Here is an 11931-nt window from a genome sequence, read left to right as displayed (position 1 = left end):
AGGATCGTTCTCATATACAGATAACAAATGATATCAACCAACGCTACGTCAAAGCGCGATTATAATGTCTGATACTTGCGTTCGATAATATTATGCAATTTCGTTTGGATTATCTTTATTCTTCAAGTAAGGCTAGTCTAAAAAGTTCAAACGTTACACCTGACCAGCAAAAAGGTACGAGATACCTGGAGAATTATTTGATTTTTATTTCCCTTTTTTTTCTTACCGTCAATCGTGACCTTGCAGCGAGAAGGTGCTTCTTGGCTAGAAAATTGTTGTCGTAGTTTCCGACTTCGGCCTGTCATGTGATTTATGCGAAAAAGGTGAATACGAAACTACGTCTGGGGTATGGCCAGTATTCTTGTTTAAGTAAAAGGGAGAGTAGTTGAATCGACAAACTGTTCTTCATCTTTTTTTTCATAGAAAACATGCTGCAATCTATAGCTCCGGCTATATCTGTAATGAAATCAGGACATTACCTGTCAATTATATATGTACAATTAATCTTTATGTACGTCACCAATCCGATACTCTTAACTTTTGTTGAATGGAATAAACACAAGATCATACACAATTCAGTCTGATTGATATCTCCGAAAATAGCATTTTAGAAAGATTTTTGGTTCTTTGAAGTATTATGGTTTACGTAAACCGACAGAAGGAACACTATACCCCTAAGAACCCACCTATTTCCTTAAATAACCTTGCTTAAGTTAATTCTTACAAAGACGTGACTCTTATAAGCATTGATAACAATAGCAATGTTCTAAAACCTCACTTGAACCCACCACGGACTAGAACTTAGTTTACGTCATTAGCACATAACCCAATATAATTTCCTAGAATGTTCCCTGGTTTAAGGAGGCAGTGTGGCTGAGTGGTTAGAGTGTCGGACTCGTAATCCGCCGCTCCCGGGTTCGAGTCCCACCCTGACCACTGGATTTGTTTCACGGTAGCCCCGAGTTCAGATCCTTGGCCACGCTTGTAAATAGCCAAATGGTTTGCCTCCGGCCGGTTGGGGCTCTTAATGATGTTATGTTCAAGTTAGACCATTTGTTTCATTTGTTTGCAAGGACCACAATGGAAACTACTGGTTCACCAGTAATTGTGTAATCCTATAAAAAGACTTTTTGTAAAATTTTTTTTATTATTATTTTTATGTCATTAGAAGGTTTGTATATCCATGTCACCGTGAGTAAGCATTCAAGAAATATCCAGAAATTTCTGTCTACTTTTACTATCCATAACAGCAGACACCTCTAAATAACAACTGATTTACTCATTAGTCGGATATCCAGCTGATTTTTTGCAACTCTTTTCGAACGATTTGAGTGCTCGTGGATACTTCGCGGGCGCTGAGCTCCGCCCATCCCCCTCCCCCCCCTCCCGTGGTCATCTCAACCCTGTTTTACCTGCAAAAAAGGGAATTTTATCGGTTCTTGAGTCTTTGGAGGATTACACGAACAACACGAAGACAGACGTGCAAGTTTTCAACTGAAGGGAGGTATTACGGATAGTTAAAATTGTAAAGCTATTTGCCATGAGTTGATAGGGTCCTGATAATTAATTTCGCTTTGCAGCTTTTTTATGGTCTCTGAAAGTTTTCAATTGAAACAGACAAACAAATGCCTCCCTGGTCATGATAACGAAAAACCCTGAGAGAAGGTTGGGCACTCTAAGCATTAGTACTGTTATAATGTTAAAATATAGCTGAGATGAAAAGCAGTTTCATTGATATACTCATTAGTCAGATCGAGATGCAGGAATATTGATGAAGTTCTGGTGAATTTAAAATTCTGTGAGAAATAAATTTGTTTTTATCGTAAAATGACTTTATAGTGCTTTTTTGCTACAGTCGGTCCTTTGGGGTGTTACTGTGGGAGATTAAATCTGGAGGTAAACAGTTCAAGCCTTGAGACATTTAAACCATTATTAGGCTGTTCGTCATCATCATTATCCTTTTAGTCTGCTGTGCTATCTCAAACATATGTTAGTTTTGCAGTTAGTGCCAGAAGTCAGTCGGTCAGTCAGTAAAAATTAAGCAATTATTGGGTAAGATTGACTATGATATCATGAATAATTAATGCAGAGGTCTGAGTTTCGGCTTTGGCAGATAACTAAGACACGAGGTTTGACCATTCCAGCATAGTTCCCAGGGCCCTTTCCCTTAGTTTGGGGTGGGAATTTCATTCATTTACGCGTTTGTATGTGATCCAAAGAAACCGTTGCGGTCCACCATTAGTAGAAGCAGTTATTGCACTCATACCCTGATATAGCTGCGTAAAACGGGCATGTTTTTCACAGTTTGTGGAGCCCTTTATCAAGTGACGACATCAATTAACAGTTCAGGTTATAAACACCACAGCGTACACTATTGAGTTATGGATGAAAGCGGGAGGTTGCTAAGCACGAAAGAACCGTAAGAGTCGCGCAAGACGATAGCCGAGACGGACTATATCTGGATTTCAAGCTCATGCACTTAAAGCCCAACAGTACCGAATAGTAATGTAAAGTAATGAATGGCCTGAATTCTGAGAGATAACCTTTACTCAATGATAGTAGCCACTTAGAGAAAACTACTGCTTATAAAAGAGTGATTCACATGAACAGAGAAGGCTAAAGAACCTCAAAACGAAATAAACTATTTTCAGTTTGAATGACTTTTAAGAGGCTACAGGCAAGTCTGTTAAGATCCTTGATACAGTAGCTCTAACCGACTCTGGTATACTACGAACCATAATCAAATGAACTGTATCTCATGTTGTACAATGTTAAAAATAGAAAACGTAAGTGGAGTTTGTCACTTGCAGTCCGAGTTGATAGGTCATCATCTCTACACTGTAGCTATAATTTGTTACGTCTTTACTGTCTACATTGTCTACATTCTAAATAACTTTTACTTTGAAAATGTGTTCTTTTGTACGATCATTCATTGCAAAAACATGTCTTTTCTTTTATCTCGACTTTAAATTAGTGTTCTAGCCGCTTCTAACATGAACGAGGTCCTGTTCTATCGCTCAAGTGCAAGTAAGCACAACACACCAACAACTAAGTCAACATACAAGATGAACATTCTTATAAATGACTCCACCTAAATTTTATTGTCCACATAATTAACTTGCAATAAAAGTTCGGTCATCTTTGATTCCCTCTAGATCTGATCTGATCTTTATTTTCAAAAACCACTCAGCTTTTTTCAAAGTCATGGTCGCTCTTATCCTCCATGAGGTCCTTAAAGAAAAATTTATGAAAAAAAAAAAAACATTAGTGAACATATGAGACATCAAGATTTTTTTCAGTTTTTGTCAAAGTTTGGCTTCCACATCTATTTATGTTCGTTCTCTCACTATTTTAAAAATTCAATTTGATGAGACAAGGAGAGCAGAGGATCATTAACTATTTGGTGACGATCAAATACATACATCTTTCGTTTTCAATTCTTCCTCGAGTGATTGCAAAAGTTCAGAAAATGATGAACGCTTTGTAGGATCCAAACTCCAGCATGACCTCATAATATCGTAGCTGTGAAAGGAAAACTGAGTCAGTTTAGTCACACCTCAGAGTTGAACCAATTTTACAGAACCTTGCTCTCATTACATTCAAGATCATTTACATTTCAGTTGGGCATCCATCCGGCTTTGCTAATATTTGTCCTGTTTTCAGAAATTCGATTATTTCCATTCCGCTAAGACCAGAATACGACATTTTACCTTGATAGGAAAGATAAAAAATTCAGCCTTTCTTGATGTTTTAGTTCACAGCTTGTCTTAAAAACACGTCTAATGATAGATCTTTACTGACGTACCGAATCACTTCAAACCACTGTCAAGGAGTGGGACAATGCAAAACTAAAGTACGTTTGTCATAGCATAGGCAAAAATAATGATAACGAACATGATGAAGATGACGCTGATGATGTTTTGGATGGGTATTTTAAATTCTCAACTTACTCACATATCTTTTAAAATGAAATAGGTAGAAAGGCTTAAGGCTAAATCTGTTTACCTCCAGATTGAATCTCCCATAATAACACTCCAAAGGACCATCTGCAGCAAAAGAGCATATTGAGGTTATTTTACAATAAACACACATTTATTTCTTAACGGATTTTAATTCCAAGTTGAAATAACACCACGACTCCAACAACATTCCTACATTTCGATGTTATTAGAATACGCTTAAAAAACCTCGAGACCCCTCAAAGCGTGATCCATAAAGGATAAGCATCAACAGCTACATAGGAAATGTTCGCCAGTTACCTAATTAGTCACTCGTTTTTCTCTCTATTCACTTAAAATTTTTTTTCTATGATGATCCTTTTTTTTCGGGAAAGCTTGGAGAGCTTCCATGCAATTAATAGTGGCTATCACGTACATCTGACCTATAAAATCGTAGGATCACATCGTTTACTTTAAACAGTTTTTTCGGTGTCAATGTTTTTGCAATCGAGTTTATAAAGGAAATCATGGATTTAATGCTGTTGTCTAACCAGGCATATTTTAATATTATAACAGCGCATACAATAAGAGTACCCGGCCTCAGTTAATTAACTATTAACAGGTAGCTTTACAATGTTATCTTTTTCCCAAACAATTTCTTACAGTTTTAACTTACACGTCTGTCTTCGTGTTGTAGGCATAATCCTCATTATTTCTTACAGTTTTAACTTACACGTCTGTCTTAGTGTTGTAGGTGTAATCCTCCAAAGACTCAAGAGCCATCCAACGAACTGGTAACATCCCCTTTTTGAAAGAAGGATTTAAAAACACCGTTTGAGTTAAGAGACTTCAGTTTAGATATTGCTGAAGGAGAATACTTCATACGAAAATGGACCAAGACAATGCTAAACTAAAATAAATTTGAGATAACACAGAAGGCAAAAATGATAACGATGATAATGAACATGATTAAGATTGTTATGGGGAGTGACTATAAAATAGTGCTTTCCAGAAATTTCAAGGATGCCTTCTTCAAAGAGGAAAGAATCTTTGAAATGTAGTTGTGATAACAGGATTTCTTGCATGAAATAGAAATATCAATTTTTTTTAACTCCGTTTCCACTTTTTTAAGCATACTGGCCATACCCCAGATGTATTTTCGTATTCACCACTCTCGTACACATCACGTGACAAGCCAAAGTCGGAGACCATGGCAACATTATTCTCGCCTAGAAGCACGTTTCTTGCTGCAAGGTCACGATAAACACACTATGAGAGAGGAGCAAAACAGAAATCAAATAATCCTCTTAAAAGTAAATATTTCTCTGAATTCGTTATGCTATCACATACCTTTTTGCTGGATAGGTGTAACATTCCACAGGCTACATCTCTGGCTATCTTCACTTTGTCTTGCGGCGTGAAGTTTATTTGTTTATCCGTAACATTGTAATATGGATTTACTCTGTTCCTCTTTAGTTGGTCCAACAAAGAGCCATTTGGGGCCAAACGAACAATCACCAATACTGACTCTAGAATTTGCGGCAATGTTTTGAAATTAAAATTGTGAAGTGATAGCGTTGCATAATTAGGAATCTGCTTTTGCATTGAAGGACGAAACTGGAAAGGAAACTGTACGTAGAACGTTGTTAAGTAATTCATATTCCAAGAAGAATAGATGTTAACTAAAAGTTACCAGTCTTGGTACAAGCTCCAATAAGGCTCAAAACATTAGGATGTTCGCCAACTGTGACCATGATTGCGAGCTCGTTTATCAAGTCCCTTCTCTCTGTTTCTGTGGCATTCGCTGTTAAGAAATATTCTAAAATTAACTGATATTCAAAGGACTGCAACTCTGTTTATGATTTTTGTATCAAACATGCGCACGCCTTTTTATGTTCTTTCAATGAAGGAATCATCAATCAATGAATTGAATTTGCTAATCAATAATTGACTTAACTTTGTAACTAAGTCAGTCAACCAATTAAAAGCCTCATCAAATAAAATTACCTTTTAGTTTTTTTACTGCGCATGCTCTCTCTTGTCCACCCAGGCGCACTAAACCTTTGTAAACCTCTCCAAACGCACCTTCCCCCAGCTTGTCTTGGAGAGTGACATCTGATCCGGGAATTTCAACCCAGTTTCCAAACTCGATGGAGAACTCAATCTTCAAGAGCAGTGCAAAAAATAAAATGCAAATGAATTATACCACGTGTCAAACATCAACCAACCTGATAACTTAATCATACAATGGTAGTGAATTACCTCTTCTTTCTTCTGTTTTGATTTACATATTGGTCGAAACTTTAAGCAAACGGCCAATATGAATACAGAAACCAAGAACAAGGGCAAGGCTATAACCAACATCAAATCTCTGATGAATCTGTCTGTAAGTTAGAAAAAAGCAAACACTTATCACAAGCAAATAACGAGAAACAGTAACATTTCCCTCAAACAGCAAGTTTTTTGTTCTCTTTGGTTCGTTAAATGTCTGTTTTCGCTTTTAAAAATAATGAAACACTTTTCCAATTACTTTGGCTTCACCTTTAAACCATTACGATCACCAAACAAGAACTTTGTTCTAAATGACCTACAAAAACAAACGGTAGTACAAGTATCCAACGCTATAATCGCGCTTTGTCATAGCGCTGGTTGACATCAACTGTTTTTGTCAGCAATTATTTTCGTTTTTGACTGATTTCGTTTCCTAAATAATGTATGTAAAGATCAACTTGGTGCTGATTGTTTAGGGAGAAACCTACTCGAGGTGTTATTATCACCTGGCAGTGTGTTCTGTGTTAACAGTACACCCTCTGACCTTCCATACTTGTTGTTGCTTGATATTCTGATGGTGTATTCTGTGGAAGGATCTAAGTTCTTTATAATCATTCTGGTTTCAGGGTATGGAACTGTCCAAACGGCGGTAAATTTCTTCAGTCTTGATATCTTTCGTTCTATGATGTAGTCGCGTACTTGGTATAAGCCGTTATATTCTGGCTCTTCCCAAGTTAAAATAAAGTATGTTGATTGTGCATTCCTTACAAAAAAATTTTTCGGAGGCCTCGGTGTTTCTAGTGAATGAAGGAAGTATCATCAATAAATACCTAAACAACAACAAATTAAAAACTACATAACTACCTGGCACCTTGTCGAGTTATTCAAATATATGATGGTCTGAGATTAAGGTCGTAAAAGCAGGGTGACCTCTACAAGAATTTCCTCACCCTGAACTAATATGGAAGTAACTTTAAGTCGATCTCCAAATGACGAACGCATCCCTCCTATCAAATAATTCAGAGCATCATCTTTGTCCGTTGTGTTTGTATTTATTGTCACAAGGACTTTAATGTCTGCCCTTACGCTGCCATTTCTAAAGAAAACAATAAAGAAAAACTTAAGAAAATTAGTCAACGATAAGTAAATTAATGTTGATCATCAGAACTGGAAAACTACAAGGTACTCAAAGCTTCCGTTTTTGAAGATGTGGGTGAGTGCGAAACAACTAATATGGAAAAGGAAAATTTTATTCTCTTACCAACCGTAAATTTAATTTTCATTTGAGGTCTTATTTACTTGGCGTCATTTTGAAAGTAAGGTTGTTTAAAAATTGGCCAATTTAGACAAGGCTTAAAAGAGAATAAAAATGATTTCCTTGCTCTCGCTTGTTTTATGGCAGCCAAAGTCGGGGTTGTGATTTCATCCAATCTTACCTGAACTGTATAGTTACGACGTCATATATCTTCAACATAGAAGATTCATTGAAGTGGTGTTTTATCTAAAAGAAAAAAAATGGTTTATTCTAACAGAGTATGTGGAAATTTGAAAACCCAATTTTAGCCTTACACTGATCGCATGTTAAATTAGATAGTATTGTCACTCACTGAAGATCTTGTGACCTCGGTCGTTTCCAAGAACCTTTTACTGCTACTGTTGAGTAGATCGCTGGTGAAGTTAGAGTCGATTATTAACTGGAAGTCCACCTCAAATATGTATTCACCTGAAGAATGAAAATAGACTAAAATAGACAGGGAAGTGGTAACAAGAGAAAAAGAAACACACATGGCTAGGGATGAAAGTAGTGTTGCACATGACAAACTCAAATTCAAATTGGGAGTGACTGGCTCCAAATTCTAAAATCAGTTCATTTCAGTGATTCCGTTTATGTGAAAAGAGAATTCAAACATAAGTTGCTCCATGTTATGTTCAGTGGCATTCACCCTCATGTCCAATTCATGACATCTTGTGAGATCTATTCATAACGAGTTACTGACATCCAGATATCTAACAAAGCTCTTAACTGTTCTTTGGCAGCTTACTTTGAAAGCGATATATACCCTACTTACCAGAGGATAGGGTTTTTAATACAAGGACCGAGCTAGTTGGCCCGTGGCCAATCTCATTAAAGCCATTGACCATAATCACGTATGCTGTGTTTCGACAGAGTTGTGTAATAACATCTTGCGCCAAGTTGCTTGTGGTATTTATTTTTTCATAGATCTCGGACCAGAGGCTCCGGTATTGAATCCGGTAACCCAACAGTTTTTCTTTATGACGAGAAGGCGGTATGTTCTTCCAAGAGATTAAAATCGCGGTTGAATTGAAAGGACGGCCGTTAAGGAGTGTGGGAGCCTCTTCTGGAACTGGTAACAAACCGTAAGTTAAAACAGTCTTCATACCTTAAATATTTTGGTCGACAATAATGAAGAGTGTGTTTTTTCGGTTTGATCTGGAGCAAAATGTGGAATCCAAGAGAACTGAGATCAAGTTACATTAGAGCAACTAATAAATGCTCTTTATCTCTGGACAATAATTCGTCAGTCGCTTGTACACTACACCTTGATCCTAAAGATTCTGGCAATTCATCTGCACACGGGTGCTCTTGATCTAAGCCCAACCCTCAGTGTAATAACGAAATCTTTGGCAAGTATTTGTCTACCCATCGGTCCAAGCGTCAGTATCTTAATAATATGAAAATAAACTATGTCGTAAAAATATTTCAAAATAATTATTCAATTATCTTGTAGGTCTTTTATTATCGTGGGTCTCAACCATTAAGATCATTAAATTGTATTCATACATTCTGTCTCCCTTCGTCACTCATGCTCTTTCGCTCGTAAATAAGTTCTCCTTATGATTGGATTTACCTCTGAGCGCACATCGAGATACATTGCAATATTCCCATCGAACATTTGGGTCAGTGGTATAACACCAGGGTCCATCCGGGGCGCTGCTGTCCGGGTTACGACACATGTTCGAGTCATATTTTGAAATAGCAACATCTTTAGGAATCCGCCAGTGACGATGAGGACACTGGGATTTCCAAGACTGACATGGACGGCCAGACTGAGTTATGTTTACGTTGCCACGATAACCAACTCCCACACCATAGTAACAATCTGAGAAAAACTTATTTTGATCATGAAACGCTTTGGAAGCTAAGAAGTGAAAGTAATTGTAAGGAGAGTGGCATCAGTCCATGGACTGATATTGAATAGGGTCACGAGAAGCTTGAACAACATTTCTGTTACTTTTTTTGTCATCGCTTCGTGTCTAACTTGACATATGTGAGATATCTAGTTTTTTAGGTAATCATAATAGTTTTGTACAAAGCACTAGGGGCACATTATTGTAAAATTACAATTCAGAACATTAACAACAGACCTGTACTCTCAGTGTCATCACCTTTGGGGAATGGAGAAAAGTGAGAGCACCAGAGATTAGAAAAGCAAACTAAAAGTATACAATTGTCTGATTAATATGAGAAACCAAAAATTACAGATATTTCCTGGCGTCTTATTGTGTATATGGCTGTTTGTGTGTGCGTATTTTGGTCCATATGTCTGTGTCCACGCAAGCCAAGTGGCTTGTATACTGCCAGAGGTGTTCCTACTTTTCGTGACATTATAAGTGTTGGTACTACCAAAGGATGGGACACTAACTCACCGCGGGTAATCTATACCCCTTCTCTCTCTGAATTTTGGCAAATTTCCTGAAAAAGTCGCCGGTATCAGCTTATACACCTGGGAGGGGAGAGGCACCACATGGATATCTTGCCCCAGGCACGCAGCACGATGACCCAGTATAAGCCGAAGCGTTCAATAACTCTAAAAGAGACATGACCAGATAATGATGATGATGGCCGTCTTATACCTACCAGGGAGATCGTACCATTGATAGCACTCAGGAGCATCACCACCATTAGCAGAATCATAAATTGGGTTCGAACAATTTAATATGTCCATGTAGACTTTAAGGGTCGGTGCATCTCTGATTTTTTCCATTTCTTTTTCACAAACGACTTGGACCAAATAATCGCACGAGCTACTACATATGCGGCGTTTTGTGTGCAGAATGTGCAGAGCATTCAATTATGCGGTTCTAGCTGGGGGTCTCGATGGAGCATTGGCTTTTGCGGCTAACGGTTAAAATTTTGGCCATTCTACGACTAACGGTATGATTTCATTGTTGTGATCAGAAATTGTTTTTACGGTTAATTTTTTTTATGATTATCGTTTAAAATTTGTCACTTTTCACGCTCAACGGTTAGATTTTTCCGGCCCTTTTACGGCTATCGGTTCACCCCATCGAGACTCTCCTCTAACCATAGAGTGTCTGGATGTGTAACCATACAACAAACCGGTAAGCAACTCCGATAAACTAAGAACATCAACTTCCTTATGAAATATAATCGGGCTGAAACTTCTGAGAATTGACCCTGAGGTCTTTGAATTGTAATAACAATACCTGGACTCACCTTAATCTCAAAACTTCTGTTCACCGGACAGTTTTATTGCTCAAAAACCAAATACATCTTACATTAAGCCGCAGAACAATATTGTTATTCTAAAAAGCCGAACAGATAAACAGTAATCAGTCCATACTCGTCAAAGCTGAAGAAACTGAAGCCCTAAAAATGGCACTCCTATTTAGGGAATTTAGTGATCATGTCTCGCCTAAGTTTAGAGTTTTGCAGTGTTTTGGGAACAAAAAAAGGATAGAAGTCATAATTTTACCTGCTGACGAGGCTTTTGTTTTCCTTCCTTGGCCAACAACAATCTCTTGAGAGGTCTTTGAATTGTAACTACAATACAAGGATAACAACCCTTACTATCACAACATCTGTTTGCTAGAGAATTGACTCATGTATTAATGACATTCATCGCTCAAAAAAGAAATACATCAAAAATTTAGCCGCAAATCAATATTGATACCCAAAAATGTGGAACAACTAAACGGGAAGCAGCAGTCCATACCCGTCAAAGCTGAAGAATATAAGCTGGTAATGATAACATCTCCTCTCTCTTCGCACGCGTGAATTTGATGAGCACGACTCACCTAGCTAGGTTACTTGTTAGCAGAAGTATTTATTACTAACATCACCAGTCACCTTGGACACATAACAATACGGTCGTCTCACGAATTTGAGTAAGTAGTTAAATAAAGGCAAGAATGAACGACCAGCGCTTTGGAATTTGTCAGGAATTGCAAATTTGATCTTACTATGCTCGGCCGACTGCGTTACGTTTTCATAAACGGAGACAAAGTACGGTACAAGTGTAGTATCTCCAAACACCATGTGGTTTAAAATTTGTGATCATAAGCTGCTGGTACATTTCCCGCTAAAGAAGAAGAAACGTTGGAATTTAGTGCATGAGTGGTTGTGTCACTTGCATCTTAGGCGCAAAAGAATTCAGCGATTTCACGTTCAGGCTTACACGGAAATAAAGTTAAAACAACATACGAGTTTGAATGCTGTATGCTGACTTCCGGCTCCAGCCAGTGATTTTGCTGGTAACTGAGGCTGCGTTTTGTTTCTTACTAAGAAAACACGAACGAAGAAACTGGACAATACTGCCTCCGGCAAAGTCAATTAAGATATCATAAGGGACCGCAGAATTAGCTGTCAGTTTCATCTATTTGAGTGCGTGTGTCACGCCAAATACAGATATGTCATTTGTCTTCTGACAAGCTCAGCAGACTAGAGAGGATTAGTTTC

General features: G+C 37.7%; 2 pseudogenes across 1 annotated transcript; both read right to left on the bottom strand.

Moving 5' to 3' along the window:
• LOC148740617 (uncharacterized) overlaps positions 1 to 11931 on the bottom strand; it is a 1045961-nt pseudogene that overhangs the window by 317453 nt on the left and 716577 nt on the right.
• LOC111327754 (angiopoietin-1 receptor-like) lies at positions 2530 to 11863 on the bottom strand (annotated as a pseudogene). The gene is made up of 20 exons (XR_015996685.1): positions 11677 to 11863; positions 10949 to 11016; positions 10090 to 10778; positions 9597 to 9617; positions 9080 to 9331; positions 8279 to 8575; positions 7817 to 7932; positions 7646 to 7710; positions 7160 to 7305; positions 6716 to 7006; positions 6201 to 6322; positions 5946 to 6102; positions 5632 to 5742; positions 5289 to 5467; positions 5085 to 5207; positions 4672 to 4742; positions 4006 to 4046; positions 3614 to 3710; positions 3423 to 3522; positions 2530 to 3231 (listed from the first exon to the last, which is right to left on the bottom strand). The product of XR_015996685.1 is annotated as an angiopoietin-1 receptor-like (transcript).

The sequence above is a fragment of the Stylophora pistillata genome, chromosome 2, assembly GCF_964205215.1.
Source record: "Stylophora pistillata chromosome 2, jaStyPist1.2, whole genome shotgun sequence".
In the NCBI taxonomy this organism is placed as follows: domain Eukaryota; kingdom Metazoa; phylum Cnidaria; class Anthozoa; order Scleractinia; family Pocilloporidae; genus Stylophora; species Stylophora pistillata.
The sequence above is the reverse complement of the archived record's forward strand: the minus strand, read 5'-3'. Positions and strand labels throughout refer to the sequence as shown.